Consider the following 14,729-nt stretch of genomic DNA (forward strand, 5'->3'; position numbering starts at 1 on the left):
ACACACACACACACACACACACACACGAGACACACACACACACACACACACGAGACACACACACACACGAGACACACACACATACCCACACACACACAGAGACACACACTCACCAGACACTGCGGGTGAGTGTGCTAGACATGATTAGCATTTCAAAAATGAAAATATCTGATGTCTGGCCCGAGCTGGCGAGCATTACTAACAGGCCAAAACTCTACAGGGCTAATTGGTGACAGTCAAATGATCTGCAGTCATGCACTGCTGACGATCATACAGGAAACGTGTGTGTGTGTGTGTGTGTGTGTGTGTGTGTGTGCGTGCGTAGTGTAGTGAGTTCTGTAGTCATGCTCTGCTGGAGATCATACAGGAAACGTGTGTGGGTGGAGTTGTGTGTGTGTGTGTGTGTGTGTGTGTGTGTGTGTGAGGCAGAGGTTCTGCAGTGTAGTGAGTTCTGTAGTCATGCTCTGCGGATGTCCCTACTGTAAATGTATACTACTTGGCCAAAAGCTTGTTGAATATCTCATTCCTAAATCATGGTCATTAGTATGGAGTTGGTTCTCCCTTTGCTGCTATAACAGCCTCCACTCTTCTGGGAAGGCTTTCCACTAGATGTTGGAACATTGTTGTGGGGGCATGCTTCCATTCAGCCACAAGAGCATTAGGGAGGTCGGGGGCACTGATTTTGGGTGATTAGGTCTGGCTCACAGTCGTCACTCCAATTCATCCCAAAGGTGTTTTATCCTGCTGTAACGAGACACACTTACCAATTATGTGGGAGGAAGTCTCATTCTCCTCTATAACGATGTGCCGGGCACCGATCGGAATATCAAACATCTTCAGCATGCCTATAGGACAACACAACAAGACAATATCAAACATCTTCAGCATGTCTATAGGACAACAAGACAATATCAAACATCTTCAGCATGTCTATAGGACAACAAGACAATATCAAACATCTTCAGCATGTCTACAGGACAACAAGACAATATCAAACATCTTCAGCATGTCTATAGGACAACAAGACAATATCAAACATCTTCAGCATGCCTATAGGACAACACAACAAGACAATATCAAACATCTTCAGCAGGTCTATAGGACAACAAGACAATATGAAACATCTTCAGCATGTCTATAGGACAACAAGACAATATGAAACATCTTCAGCAGGTCTATAGGACAATAATACAATATGAAACATCTTCAGCAGGTCTATAGGACAATAAGACAATATGAAACATCACCATGTCTACAGGACAACAAGACAATATGAAACATCTTCAGCAGGTCTATAGGACAACACAACAAGACAATATCAAACATCGTCAGCATGTCTACAGGACAACAAGACAATATGAAACATCTTCAGCATGTCTACAGGACAACAAGACAATATCAAACATCTTCAGCATGCCTATAGGACAACACAACAAGACAATATCAAACATCTTCAGCAGGTCTATAGGACAACAAGACAATATGAAACATCTTCAGCATGTCTATAGGACAACAAGACAATATGAAACATCTTCAGCATGTCTATAGGACAACAAGACAATATGAAACATCTTCAGCATGTCTATAGGACAACATGACAATATGAAACATCACCATGTCTATAGGACAATAAGACAATATGAAACATCTTCAGCAGGTCTATAGGACAATAATACAATATGAAACATCTTCAGCAGGTCTATAGGACAATAATACAATATGAAACATCTTCAGCATGTCTATAGGACAACATGACAATATGAAACATCACCATGTCTATAGGACAATAAGACAATATGAAACATCTTCAGCAGGTCTATAGGACAATAAGACAATATGAAACATCTTCAGCAGGTCTATAGGACAACACAACAAGACAATATCAAACATCGTCAGCATGTCTACAGGACAACAAGACAATATGAAACATCTTCAGCATGTCTATAGGACAACAAGACAATATGAAACATCTTCAGCAGGTCCATAGGACAACACAACAAGACAATATCAAACATCGTCAGCATGTCTATAGGACAATAAGACAATATGAAACATCTTCAGCATGTCTATAGGACAACAAGACAATATGAAACATCTTCAGCAGGTCTACAGGACAACAAGACAATATGAAACATCAGCATGTCTACAGTACGACAAGACAACGGGTTGGTCAGGGAGTTAATCCAATGAGCCACAGAATAACAACAGACCAGGGACGATGTCTATCATAGGTTTCAGAGTAGCAGTGCTGATCTAGGATCAGGTCCCCCCACCTGTCCATGTAACCTTATTCATTGTTATCTAAAAGACCAAAGTCCTACTCTGAGAGCCATGATACAGACCTCAGGCCTACTAGTGACTCTAACAGAGGAGAAACGTGTCTAATTATACTGTTGTGTGTGAAGCGGTGATAGCTGTGTTGTGTGTTTAGTCTGTGTACATGTCAAGGGCTGTAGCTGGGTGAACTCAGGGTAACTAGTGTGTCGTGAATTCACCTGCCGGCGACTCTTATCAAGAGTCAAGAGTCACCAACTGGGAATTCATTACACAGTGGGACGCACATCACACTCTGAGAACCAAGGCTTCCAGAAGGGTTCTTCAGCTGTTCCCATAGGAGAAACCTTTTTGAGTTCCAGGTAGAACTATTTTTGGATTCCACGTAGAACCCTGTGTGGAAAGGGTTCTACATGGAACTCAAAAGGGTTCTTCAGCTGTCCCCATAGGAGAAACCTTTATGGTTCCAGGTAGAACCCTTTTTGAGTTCCAGGTAGAACTATTTTTGGATTCCACGTAGAACCCTGTGTGGAAAGGGTTCTACATGGAACTCAAAAGGGTTCTACCTAAGAATGTTGGAGAGGATTTTAGGGCTTTCAGGCTGTAATATCTATTTCTCAACATCAAGTATTGATTGATAATTGAAATAACACAATGTTCTGAAGTGTGGTTTCACCCTGGTGAATGTTACCTGTTTTCTTTGGTATCTTGGTGAGGGTCAGTTTGACAGTGCGACAGTGGGAGTTGTCCCCACCACAGACTCCACACTTGTCTTCTTGTTTGTACGAGCCAACCTCTTTGTCGCAGCCCACATGCTGGGAGAGAGAAGGGCACAGTCAGTCAATCAACCAAGGGGAGGCTCCTTCTAGGCTGTCTGATTTTTACACTGACTGAGATTGGGCTGGGGGAGGCTCCTTCTAGGCTGGGGGAGGCTCCTTCTAGGCTGGGGGAGGCTCCTTCTCGGCTGTCTGATTTTTACACTGACTGAGATTAGGCTGGGGGCTCCTTCTAGGCTCCTTCTAGGCTGGGGGAGGCTCCTTCTCGGCTGTCTGATTTTAACACTGACTGAGATTAGGCTGGGGGAGGCTCCTTCTAGCCTGGGGAGGCTCAGTCTAGGCTGGGGGAGGCTCCTTCTAGGCTGGGGGAGACTCCTTCTAGGCTGGGGGAGACTCCTTCTAGGCTGGGGGAGACTCCTTCTAGGCTGGGGGAGGCTCAGTCTAGGCTGGGGGAGGCTTGGATTGGTATCTGGGGGAGGCTTCTATAGTAGAAGTCTGGAGAGTAGTGTTCCACTGCAAGTCAGACAGCCTAGAAGGAGGAGGCTCCAGTCAGACAGCCTAGAAGGAGGAGGCTCCAGTCAGACAGCCTAGAAGGAGGAGGCTCCAGTCAGACAGCCTAGAAGGAGGAGGCTCCAGTCAGACAGCCTAGAAGGAGGAGGCTCCAGTCAGACAGCCTAGAAGGAGGAGGCTCCAGTCAGACAGCCTAGAAGGAGGAGGCTCCAGTCAGACAGCCTAGAAGGAGGAGGCTCCAGTCAGACAGCCTAGAAGGAGGAGGCTCCAGTCAGACTTGCAGTGGAACACTTCTCTCCAGACTTCTGCTATAGAAGCGATACCAATCTATCCAAGACACAGATTGGTAAGGGAGACATAACACATGTTGAATCTGGCCCCTCAATCTACAAACGTTTTGGTCTGGAAAATGCCAACGTCTGTTATGGTATCTAACCTCCAATCAAAACATTATGTAGACTTCATGGAGAGACAGAGGGGAGAGAGAGAGACAGAGAGACAGAGGGGGTGTAGAGAGAGAGAGAGAGACAGAGAGAGAGATAGTGAGGTATAGATAGAGAGGTACAGATAGAGAGGTACAGATAGAGAGTATCAGATAGAGAGGTATAGATAGAGAGGTATAGAGGTACAGATAGAGATGTATAGATATTAGGAGAGAGGTATAGATAGAGAGGAATCAGAGAGAGAGAGAGAGAGAGAGAGATAGATAGAGAGAGAGAGAGAGAGAGAGAGAGAGAGAGACAGAGAGAGAGAGAGAGAGAGAGAGAGAGAGAGAGGTATATATAGAGGTATAGAGGTATATATATATAGAGAGATAGATAGAGTATAGATAGAGAGAGGTTGAGATATAGAGGTATAGATAGAGAGGAATCGATAGATATAGAGGTGTAGATAGAGAGAGGTATAGATATTAGAGGTATAGATAGAGAATCAATAGGTATAGATAAAGAGTATTTTATAGATAGAGAGCGGTATAGATAGAGGTATAGATAGAGAGGAATCGAGAGAGAGAGGTATAGATAGAGAGATAGCTATACTGTAATATAGATAGAGAGCTGCATAGATAGAGAGAGTATAGAGAGAGTATAGATAGAGAGGTATAGATAGAGAGAGGTATAGATAGAGAGCTGTATAGATAGAGAGATAGCTATACTGTACATACCAGACATTCCCCCTAGGGTGCAGACACTGAAAGGGTCTGTGTAGCTGCACCGCGTCCCATCATGCATCACCTGGTTCATGACCACCACCTCACCGGTCTCTTTGGACTGCTCAACTCACACTTGTGAGCCTCTACAATCAATCAATCAATCAAATGTATTTTATAAAGCCCTCTTACATCAACTCAACTCACACTTGTGAGCCTCTACACGGGTGAAGATCAATCAATCAATCAATCAATCAATCAAATGTATTTTATAAGTCCTGACTGAGGAAAGATAAACTAAATAAATGACAAGAGAAAGTTAGCATTGTATCTCTTCTGCTTCCGTTGACCTTTAGGAACACAAGGCCAGAGATGATAGAGATCCTATGCTCAGTTCACATGTGGGTGTCTGAATGGTTCGACTGCTGTGTGTGATGTTGATGTTCCTGTATGTTATTGACACCACACATGTGCTATTGTTCTGTCAAGAAGTTCTATGTAATGTCCAGATACTCTGTCGGCTTCTGTCAGTGTCTCACCAGCAGTAGTCTGACTTTAGACATTAATGAGGAACACTGAGTCACACACTCTACATGACCAAAAGTATGTGGACACCTGCTCGTCAAATATCTCAGTCTAAAATAAAGGGCATTAATATGGAGTTGGTCCCTCCTTTGCTGCTATAACAGCTATAACAGCCTCCTCCACTAGATGTTGGATCCACTCTTCTGGGAAATAACAGCTTTCCACTAGATGTTGGAACATTGCTGCTATAACAGCCTCCACTCTTCTGGGAAGGCTTTCCACTAGATGTTGGAACATTGCTGCTATAACAGCCTCCACTCTTCTGGGAAAGCTTTCCACTAGATGTTGGAACATTGCTGCTATAACAGCCTCCACTCTTCTGGGAAGGCTTTCCACTAGATGTTGGATCATTGCTGCTATAACAGCCTCTACTCTTCTGGGAAGGCTTTCCACTAGATGTTGGATCATTGCTGCTATAACAGCCTCTACTCTTCTGGGAAGGCTTTCCACTAGATGAACATTGCTGCTTTCCACTCTTCTGGGAAGGCTTTCCACTAGATGTTGGATCATTGCTGCTATAACAGCCTCCACTCTTCTGGGAAGGCTTTCCACTAGATGTTGGAACATTGCTGCTATAACAGCCTCCACTCTTCTGGGAAAGCTTTCCACTAGATGTTGGAACATTGCTGCTATAACAGCATCTACTCTTCTGGGAAGGCTTTCCACTAGATGTTGGAACATTGCTGCTATAACAGCCTCCACTCTTCTGGGAAGGCTTTCCACTAGATGTTGGATCATTGCTGCTATAACAGCCTCTACTCTTCTGGGAAGGCTTTCCACTAGATGTTGGAACATTTCTGCTATAACAGCCTCCACTCTTCTGGGAAGGCTTTCCACTAGATGTTGGATCATTGCTGCTATAACAGCCTCTACTCTTCTGGGAAGGCTTTCCACTAGATGTTGGAACATTGCTGCTATAACAGCCTCCACTCTTCTGGGAAGGCTTTCCACTAGATGTTGGATCATTGCTGCTATAACAGCCTCTACTCTTCTGGGAAGGCTTTCCACTAGATGTTGGAACATTGCTGCGGGGACATGCTTCCATTTAGCCACAAGAGCATTAGTGAGGTCTGACACTGATGTTGGGATCGCAGTCGGCGTTCCAATTCATCTAAAAAGTGTTCCATGGGGTTGAGGTCGTTGTGCAGGCCAGTCAAGTTCAACCGATCTCGACAAACCCTTTCTGTATGGACCTCGCTTTGTGCACGGGGGCATTGTTATCATGCTGAAGCAGGAAAGGGCCTTCCCCAAACTGTTGCCACAAAGTTGGAAGCACAGAATAGTCTAGAATGTAATTGTATGCTGTAGCATTAAGATTTCCCTTGACTGGACCTAAGGGGCCTAGTTCGAACCATGAAAAACAGCCCCATACCATTATTCCTCCTCCACCAAACTTTACAGTTGGCACTATGCATTCAGGCAGGTAGCATTATCCTGGCAGTTGCCAAAACCAGATTCTTCCGTAAGACTGCCAGATGGTGAAGCGTGATTCATCACTCCAGTTCACGTTTCCACTGCTATAGAGTTCAATGGCCCCGAGCTTTACACCCCTCCAGCCGACACTTGGCATTGTACATGGTGATCTTAGGCTTGTGTGCAGCTGCACGGCCATGGAAACCCATTTCATGAAGCTCCCGATGAAAATGTGTTGTGCTGAGGTTGCTTCCAGAGGCAGTTTGAAACTCGGTAGTGAGTGTTGCAACCGCGGAAAGATGATTTTACGCGCTACGTGCTTCATCACTCGGCGGTCCCGTTCTGTGAGCTTGTGTGGCCTACCACTTCGCAGCTCAGCCGTTGTTGCTCCGAGGCATTTCCACTTCACAATAACAGCACTCGCAGCTAACCGGGGCAGCTCTAGCAGGGCAGAAATTTCACAAACTGACTTGTCGGAAAGGTGGCATCCTATGACGGTGTCACTTTGAAAGTAACTGAGCACTTCAGTAAGGCCATTTTACTGCCAGTGTTTGTCTATGGAGATTGCATGGCCATGTTCTCAATTTTGTACAGCTGTGTGTGGCTGAAACAGCTGAATCCACTAATTTGAAAGGGTGTCCACATACATTTGCATATATATATATATATATATATATATATATATATATATATATATATATATATATATATATATATATATATATATATATATATATATATATATATAGGGTCTCTCCCTCCCATCCATCTTCTATGTATCTCATTGTTACAGTCATATTGTTCTTATTGTTCGTGTTGTGCAGCAGTTCTCTGTGTTCTGCACATCTCATTGTTACAGTCATATTGTTCGTGTCGTACAGCAGTTCTCTGTGTTCTGCACATCTCATTGTTACAGTCATATTGTTCTTATTGTTTGTGTCGTACAGCAGTTCTCTGTGTTCTGCACATCTCATTGTTACAGTCATATTGTTCTTATTGTTTGTGTCGTACAGCAGTTCTCTGTGTTCTGCACATCTCATTGTTACAGTCATATTGTTCTTATTGTTTGTGTCGTACAGCAGTTCTCTGTGTTCTGCACATCTCATTGTTACAGTCATATTGTTCATATTGTTCGTGTCGTACAGCAGTTCTCTGTGTTCTGCACATCTCATTGTTACAGTCATATTGTTCTTATTGTTTGTGTCGTACAGCAGTTCTCTGTGTTCTGCACATCTCATTGTTACAGTCATATTGTTCTTATTGTTCGTGTCGTACAGCAGTTCTCTGTGTTCTGCACATCTCATTGTTACAGTCATATTGTTCGTGTCGTACAGCAGTTCTCTGTGTTCTGCACATCTCATTGTTACAGTCATATTGTTCATATTGTTCGTGTCGTGCAGCAGTTCTCTGTGTTCTGCACATCTCATTGTTACAGTCATAGTGTTCATATTGTTCGTGTCATACAGCAGTTCTCTGTGTTCTGCACATCTCATTGTTACAGTCATATTGTTCGTGTCATACAGCAGTTCTCTGTGTTCTGCACATCTCATTGTTACAGTCATATTGTTCGTGTCGTACAGCAGTTCTCTGTGTTCTGCACATCTCATTGTTACAGTCATATTGTTCTTATTGTTCGTGTCGTACAGCAGTTCTCTGTGTTCTGCACATCTCATTGTTACAGTCATATTGTTCTTATTGTTCGTGTCGTACAGCAGTTCTCTGTGTTCTGCACATCTCATTGTTACAGTCATATTGTTCGTGTCGTACAGCAGTTCTCTGTGTTCTGCACATCTCATTGTTACAGTCATATTGTTCGTGTTGTGCAGCAGTTCTCTGTGTTCTGCACATCTCATTGTTACAGTCATATTGTTCATATTGTTCGTGTCGTACAGCAGTTCTCTGTGTTCTGCACATCTCATTGTTACAGTCATATTGTTTGTGTTAAAGAAAAACGTATTGTAAATGTATAAAAACGTATTTGGTTGATTTATTATTGCTTCTGTAAGATATATAATTAATATAGAAATTAGTATTATTGTATGGAAACTGTGCTATTATGGTAAATGTGTACTATAATCATTTTATTGCTAATAACGACCCCTAGTGGACATTATACCTTTTAGAACGGCAGGGCTTAATCAATCAAGCCAATACTTTACAATGTGGCAATATCCAAAATGGCACCCTAATCCCTAAACAGTGCACTACTCTTGACTCTTGAGTCCTGGTCACAATTAGTGCACCATCTAGGGAATAGGGTTCGATTTGTAACGCAGACATTGACATTTTGCGTTTCTTTACTGTAAGTTTAACATCACTCACTATAACCCATTTGACCTTTTGACCTTGGTCTAAAATAGCGCACCAAAAGGCATAGTGTTCCATTTGGGAAGCAGGCTGTGTCCTACCATCTGGGTGTTCGTAAGGTAGCCAGGTGTGCTTGGTGTTCTTGTGATATTTGTTGCTCCTCTGGACACACTGTTGAGCGCGGAAGTCCTCATAGGGTCCGACACACTCCTCCATGTTACACATCTGGTAATCGAAGGTGGACCCGGGGCAATCCCGACCGCCGTACGCAGGCCTGGAGACAGGGGGCGACAACACGGAAACAATGAACAAACAACCCAGTAATCAACACCTAGTGTGTATCCCCAATAGCACCCTGTTCCCTATGGACCCAGGTCTAAAGTAGTGCAGTGAATAGGGAATAGAGTGCAATTTGGGATGCAGCCCAGGAGGGCCTGTCGTTCAGGTTCAGTGATTAGTTCCATTTAACCAGATCTGAGATCTGAGTCTCTAGTGAGGGTCATGATGTAGGACACAGGGTTCATTATTATTTAGATGACACAATACTCACATACAGTATACGCATAAAGTCACGCACGCACGGAAACATGCACGCACGCACGGAAACATGCACGCACACACACACACACACACACACACAAATATCCACGGAAAGTTCAGCGTAAAGAAACACATGATCCCCCTCGGCTTTTCTTCAGACATCCTCTGACACGTCTCTGACTAAACAGACCAAGTATCTGTCGACTACATGTCACATTATGTGTATGAATGAGCCTGTAGGTAGAAGTCCTAACAGGATGTAGGTAGAAGTCCTAACAGGATGTAGGTAGAAGTCCTAACAGGATGTAGGTAGAAGTCCTAACAGGATGTAGGTAGAAGTCCCAACAGGATGTAGGTAGAAGTCCTAACAGGATGTAGGTAGAAGTCCTAACAGGATGTAGGTAGAAGTCCTAACAGGATGTAGCTAGAAGTCCTAACAGGATGTAGGAAGAAGTCCTAACAGGATGTAGGTAGAAGTCCTAACGGGATGTAGGTAGAAGTCCTAACGGGATGTAGATAGACGTCCTAACGGGATGTAGGTAGAAGTCCTAACAGGATGTAGGTAGAAGTCCTAACAGGATGTAGGTAGAAGTCCTAACAGGATGTAGGTAGAAGTCCTAACAGGATGTAGGTAGAAGTCCTAACAGGATGTAGGTAGAAGTCCTAACAGGATGTAGGTAGAAGTCCCAACAGGATGTAGGTAGAAGTCCCAACAGGATGTAGGTAGAAGTCCTAACGGGATGTAGGTAGAAGTCCTAACAGGATGTAGGTAGAATTCCTAACAGGATGTAGGTAGAAGTTCTAACAGGGTGTAGAGGATAACGTCAGTGAGGAGACCTAAGAACCCACCCCAGAGCCAGATTAATACATCTCTACCCACACTACCCACAATGCCCCCCACCTGTTCCCCTGTGACAGACACTCACACAGGGTTGTTACAAGTTCTGCTCCGGGAGCGTACTCCACCTCCACAGGTTCTGGAGCAGGACCCAAACTTAGTCCAGGACCCCCAGTTACCGTCATGGCCCTGAGGCTGGTTAGAGGAGCGCCAGATACAGTGGCCCTTGAAGCACCACTAAACAGACAGGACACAGGAGAGTCAACAGGACATACAGTACATACAGTATATAGACTATCTGTCCATTTATCAGCCCTATTCCCATTAAAACCATGGCTAGAATGGAGCCCTGGCCATGTCAATGGTATATAACAACTCTGTAGAGTGATGACGGCTTAAGGAACATGGACAGAACACTGTTCTGACCACCGTGACTCCATTAATCATGACTAGCCAATGAAATGCTAACTTCACGCTAATTAAGTGCATAGTAAGTACATTCAAACTGTTCCTTCTGTTTATCCATTTGAACTATTGTGTACTTAATTTAAAAAAAAAAAACTTTTTATATATATTTCTTTTCAGAAATTAGACAGTGGAGTCAACAGTGCGTACATGTATACAATATCTTTCCATTCGTTGGCTCCGTTGGCATTCAAACCATGGCTGGAATGAGCCCTGAACATCTCCTGGGTCAGAGTTCACAACAACTGTTATGCTTTGAGCAATCCTGGCTAAAGGAACATGGGAGAGAACATGAGAACGAACACTATTCATCCGTGAAGTATGAATAGCTGATTAAATGCTCCTTAAACAGGGGAGCCTAGTGGTTAGAGTGTTGGACAAGTAACCAAAAGGTTGCAAGTTCAAATCCCCGAGCTAACAAGGTACAAAATCTGTCGTTCTGCCCCTGAACAGGCAGTTAACCCACTGTTCCCAGGCCGTCATTGAAAATAAGAATTTGTTCTTAACTGACTTGCCAGGTAAAAAACATAAAATAAAATAAACCATGATGTTTTGTTACTGTAGTTAATTGCACCATGTTTTGTTACTGTCATTAATTGGACATGATGTTATGCTACTGACATAGAACAAATATAAGCACCATGATGTTTTTTACATTCAAATGAATTGCCCATGTTTTTCTAAAAAATTTTTTACAAATAAAATAAATGTATGGGTTTTGGAGAACCTGTTTCAAAGATGCAGTTGGACATCAGTATATTATTAGGTGTACTGTTTCAAAGATAAGATGAACAAAACTATAATTATCATCATTTCAAAAGATGAAGATATGTTATTTCTAATATTAATTAGGTAAAACTTTTCAAAGATGAATTGTGTATATCTTTTATTAGGAGAATCTGTTTCTAAAGATGAAGATGAAGATGTATATTATTTATTAGTGTATCTGTTTCTAAAGATGAAGATGAAGATGAAGTATAGCACTATATTATTAGGTGTATCTGTTTCTAAAGATGAAGATGAAGTATAGCACTGTATTATTATTAGTGTATCTATTGTCATCAGAAATCCATGGTTTGTGTTTTCAAACCATTTCCCACCTTCGACGGTGCACACTCTGTCCCATCCACCGGAGGACCCTTCTTGGTCTTACAAAAGTACTGGTTGTCAGGGTGACTACACCACAGCTGTTTGCAGGGATCATAGGTCCGGAACTATAGGGGGGAGAGAGAGAGAGAGAGAGAGAAAGAAAGAGAGAGACAGAGACAGAGAGAGACAGAGAGAGACAGAGGGAGAGACAGAGACAGAGAGAGAGTTAAGAAATAGGATGTCAGAGAGAAGAGGCCAGAAAGAAGAAGAGAGTAGAAGAGTAGGGAAGAGGAAGTCAGAGAGAAGAGGAGAGAGTAGGGAAGAGGAAGTCAGAGGATGAGAAAGAAGGAGAGAGTAGGGAAGAGGAGGTCAGAGAGAAGAGGAGAGAGTAGGGAAGAGGAGGTCAGAGAGAAGAGGAGGTCAGAGAGAGGGAAGAGGAGGAGGTCAGAGAGAAGAGGAGAGAGTAGGGAAGAGGAAGTCAGAGAGAAGAGGAGAGAGTAGGGAAGAGGATGCCAGAAAGGAAGAGGGGAAGCTCAGAGAGAAGAGGAGAGAGGATAGGGAAGAGGATGCCAGAGAGAAGAGGAGAGAGAGTAGGGAAGAGGAGCTCAGAGAGAAGAGGAGAGAGAACAGAGAAAGAGGATGGGAAGAGGATGCCAGAGAGAAGGGGAGAGAGTAGGGAAGAGGATGTCAGGGAAGAGGAGCTCAGAGAGAAGAGGAGAGGGAAGAGGAGCTCAGAGAGAAGGAAGAGGTGGTCAGAGAGAGAGATGAGAGGTAGTTAGTGCATTTCCGTGGCCAGTCTACGGGTCACCTAGTCTCTTCCCAGAAGTCATGGCCCCTCTGCAATCTCAAACAGGGAAAAAGCTGCCCACTATCTAAGCCTATGGAGCAGGGGGATAACAAGGAGAATGCAGGACCCTGCTCCATCTAAGACTAACATGTGTAATAATTGAATCCCATCCTCACAAGATCAAAGTCCTGAGTGGTCTTGAGTGCCCTCATGCAGTCCTGGATCTGCGTCCCAAATGGCAAGATATTCCCTGATGGGCCCTGGTAAAAAAGCAGTGCACTATATACGGAATAGGGTGCCATTCGGGACACACATTGACAGGCTGCCCCGTCACCAACGGTCACAGTTGTTATTCTCAGATCTCAGGGGTCTAGCTAGCTGGTGGAGGGGACTTACAGCGGTGCACATCTTGTAGCCCACACCGAAATCAAAACGACACTGCTCGTCCATGGAGTAGTTAATCCCAGGTAGCTCAGGAAGCTTGGGCCACTTGTGTTCAAAAGGGTTGTCCAGGAGACAGTCATAAGAGCTGGAGGGAGATAAGACACATCAGAACAGAGACAGTCATAAGAGCTGGAGGGGGATAAGACACATCAGAACAGAGACAGTCATAAGAGATGGAGGGATAAGACATATCAGAACAGAGACAGTCATAAGAGCTGGAGGGGGATAAGACACATCAGAACAGAGACAGTCATAAGAGCTGGAGGGGGATAAGACACATCAGAACAGAGACAGTCATAAGAGATGGAGGGAGATAAGACACATCAGAACAGAGACAGTCATAAGAGCTGGAGGGGGATAAGACACATCAGAACAGAGACAGTCATAAGAGCTGGAGGGAGATAAGACACATCAGAACAGAGACAGTCATAAGAGCTGGAGGGAGATAAGACACATCAGAACAGAGACAGTCATAAGAGATGTAGGGATAAGACACATCAGAACAGAGACAGTCATAAGAGTTGGAGGGGGATAAGACACATCAGAACAGAGACAGTCATAAGAGCTGGAGGGAGATAAGACACATCAGAACAGAGACAGTCATAAGAGATGGAGGGATAAGACATCAGAACAGAGACAGTCATAATATATTTAGGGATAAGACACATCAGAACAGAGACAGTCATAAGAGATGGAGGGGGATAAGACACATCAGAACAGAGACAGTCATAAGAGATGGAGGGGGATAAGACATCAGAACAGAGACAGTCATAAGAGATGGAGGGATAAGACACATCAGAACAGAGACAGTCATAAGAGCTGGAGGGAGATAAGACACATCAGAACAGAGACAGTCATAAGAGATGGAGGGGGATAAGACACATCAGAACAGAGACAGTCATAAGAGATGGAGGGATAAGACACATCAGAACAGAGACAGTCATAAGAGCTGGAGGGGGATAAGACACATCAGAACAGAGACAGTCATAAGAGATGGAGGGAGATAAGACACATCAGAACAGAGACAGTCATAAGAGATGGAGGGATAAGACACATCAGAACAGAGACAGTCATAAGAGATGGAGGGGGATAAGACACATCAGAACAGAGACAGTCATAAGAGATGGAGGGGATAAGACACATCAGAACAGAGACAGTCATAATAGATGGCGTGGGATAAGACACATCAGAACAGAGACAGTCATAAGAGATGGAGGGGGATAAGACACATCAGAACAGAGACAGTCATAAGAGATGGAGGGGGATAAGACACATCAGAACAGAGACAGTCATAAGAGATGGAGGGAGATAAGACACATCAGAACAGAGACAGTCATAAGAGATGGAGGGGGATAAGACATCAGAACAGAGACAGTCATAAGAGATGGAGGGGATAAGACATCAGAACAGAGACAGTCATAAGAGATGGAGGGATAAGACACATCAGAACAGAGACAGTCATAAGAGATGGAGGGAGATAAGACACATCAGAACAGAGACAGTCATAAGAGATGGAGGAGACAGTCATAAGAGGGAGATAAGACACATCAGAAC

General features: G+C 43.8%; 1 pseudogene; it reads right to left on the bottom strand.

Moving 5' to 3' along the window:
- The window catches only part of LOC135529195 (A disintegrin and metalloproteinase with thrombospondin motifs 14-like), a 132,241-nt pseudogene that overhangs the window by 33,510 nt on the left and 84,002 nt on the right, over nucleotides 1–14,729 (bottom strand).

Source organism: Oncorhynchus masou, unplaced genomic scaffold, assembly GCF_036934945.1.
Source record: "Oncorhynchus masou masou isolate Uvic2021 unplaced genomic scaffold, UVic_Omas_1.1 unplaced_scaffold_1114, whole genome shotgun sequence".
In the NCBI taxonomy this organism is placed as follows: Eukaryota; Metazoa; Chordata; class Actinopteri; order Salmoniformes; family Salmonidae; genus Oncorhynchus; species Oncorhynchus masou.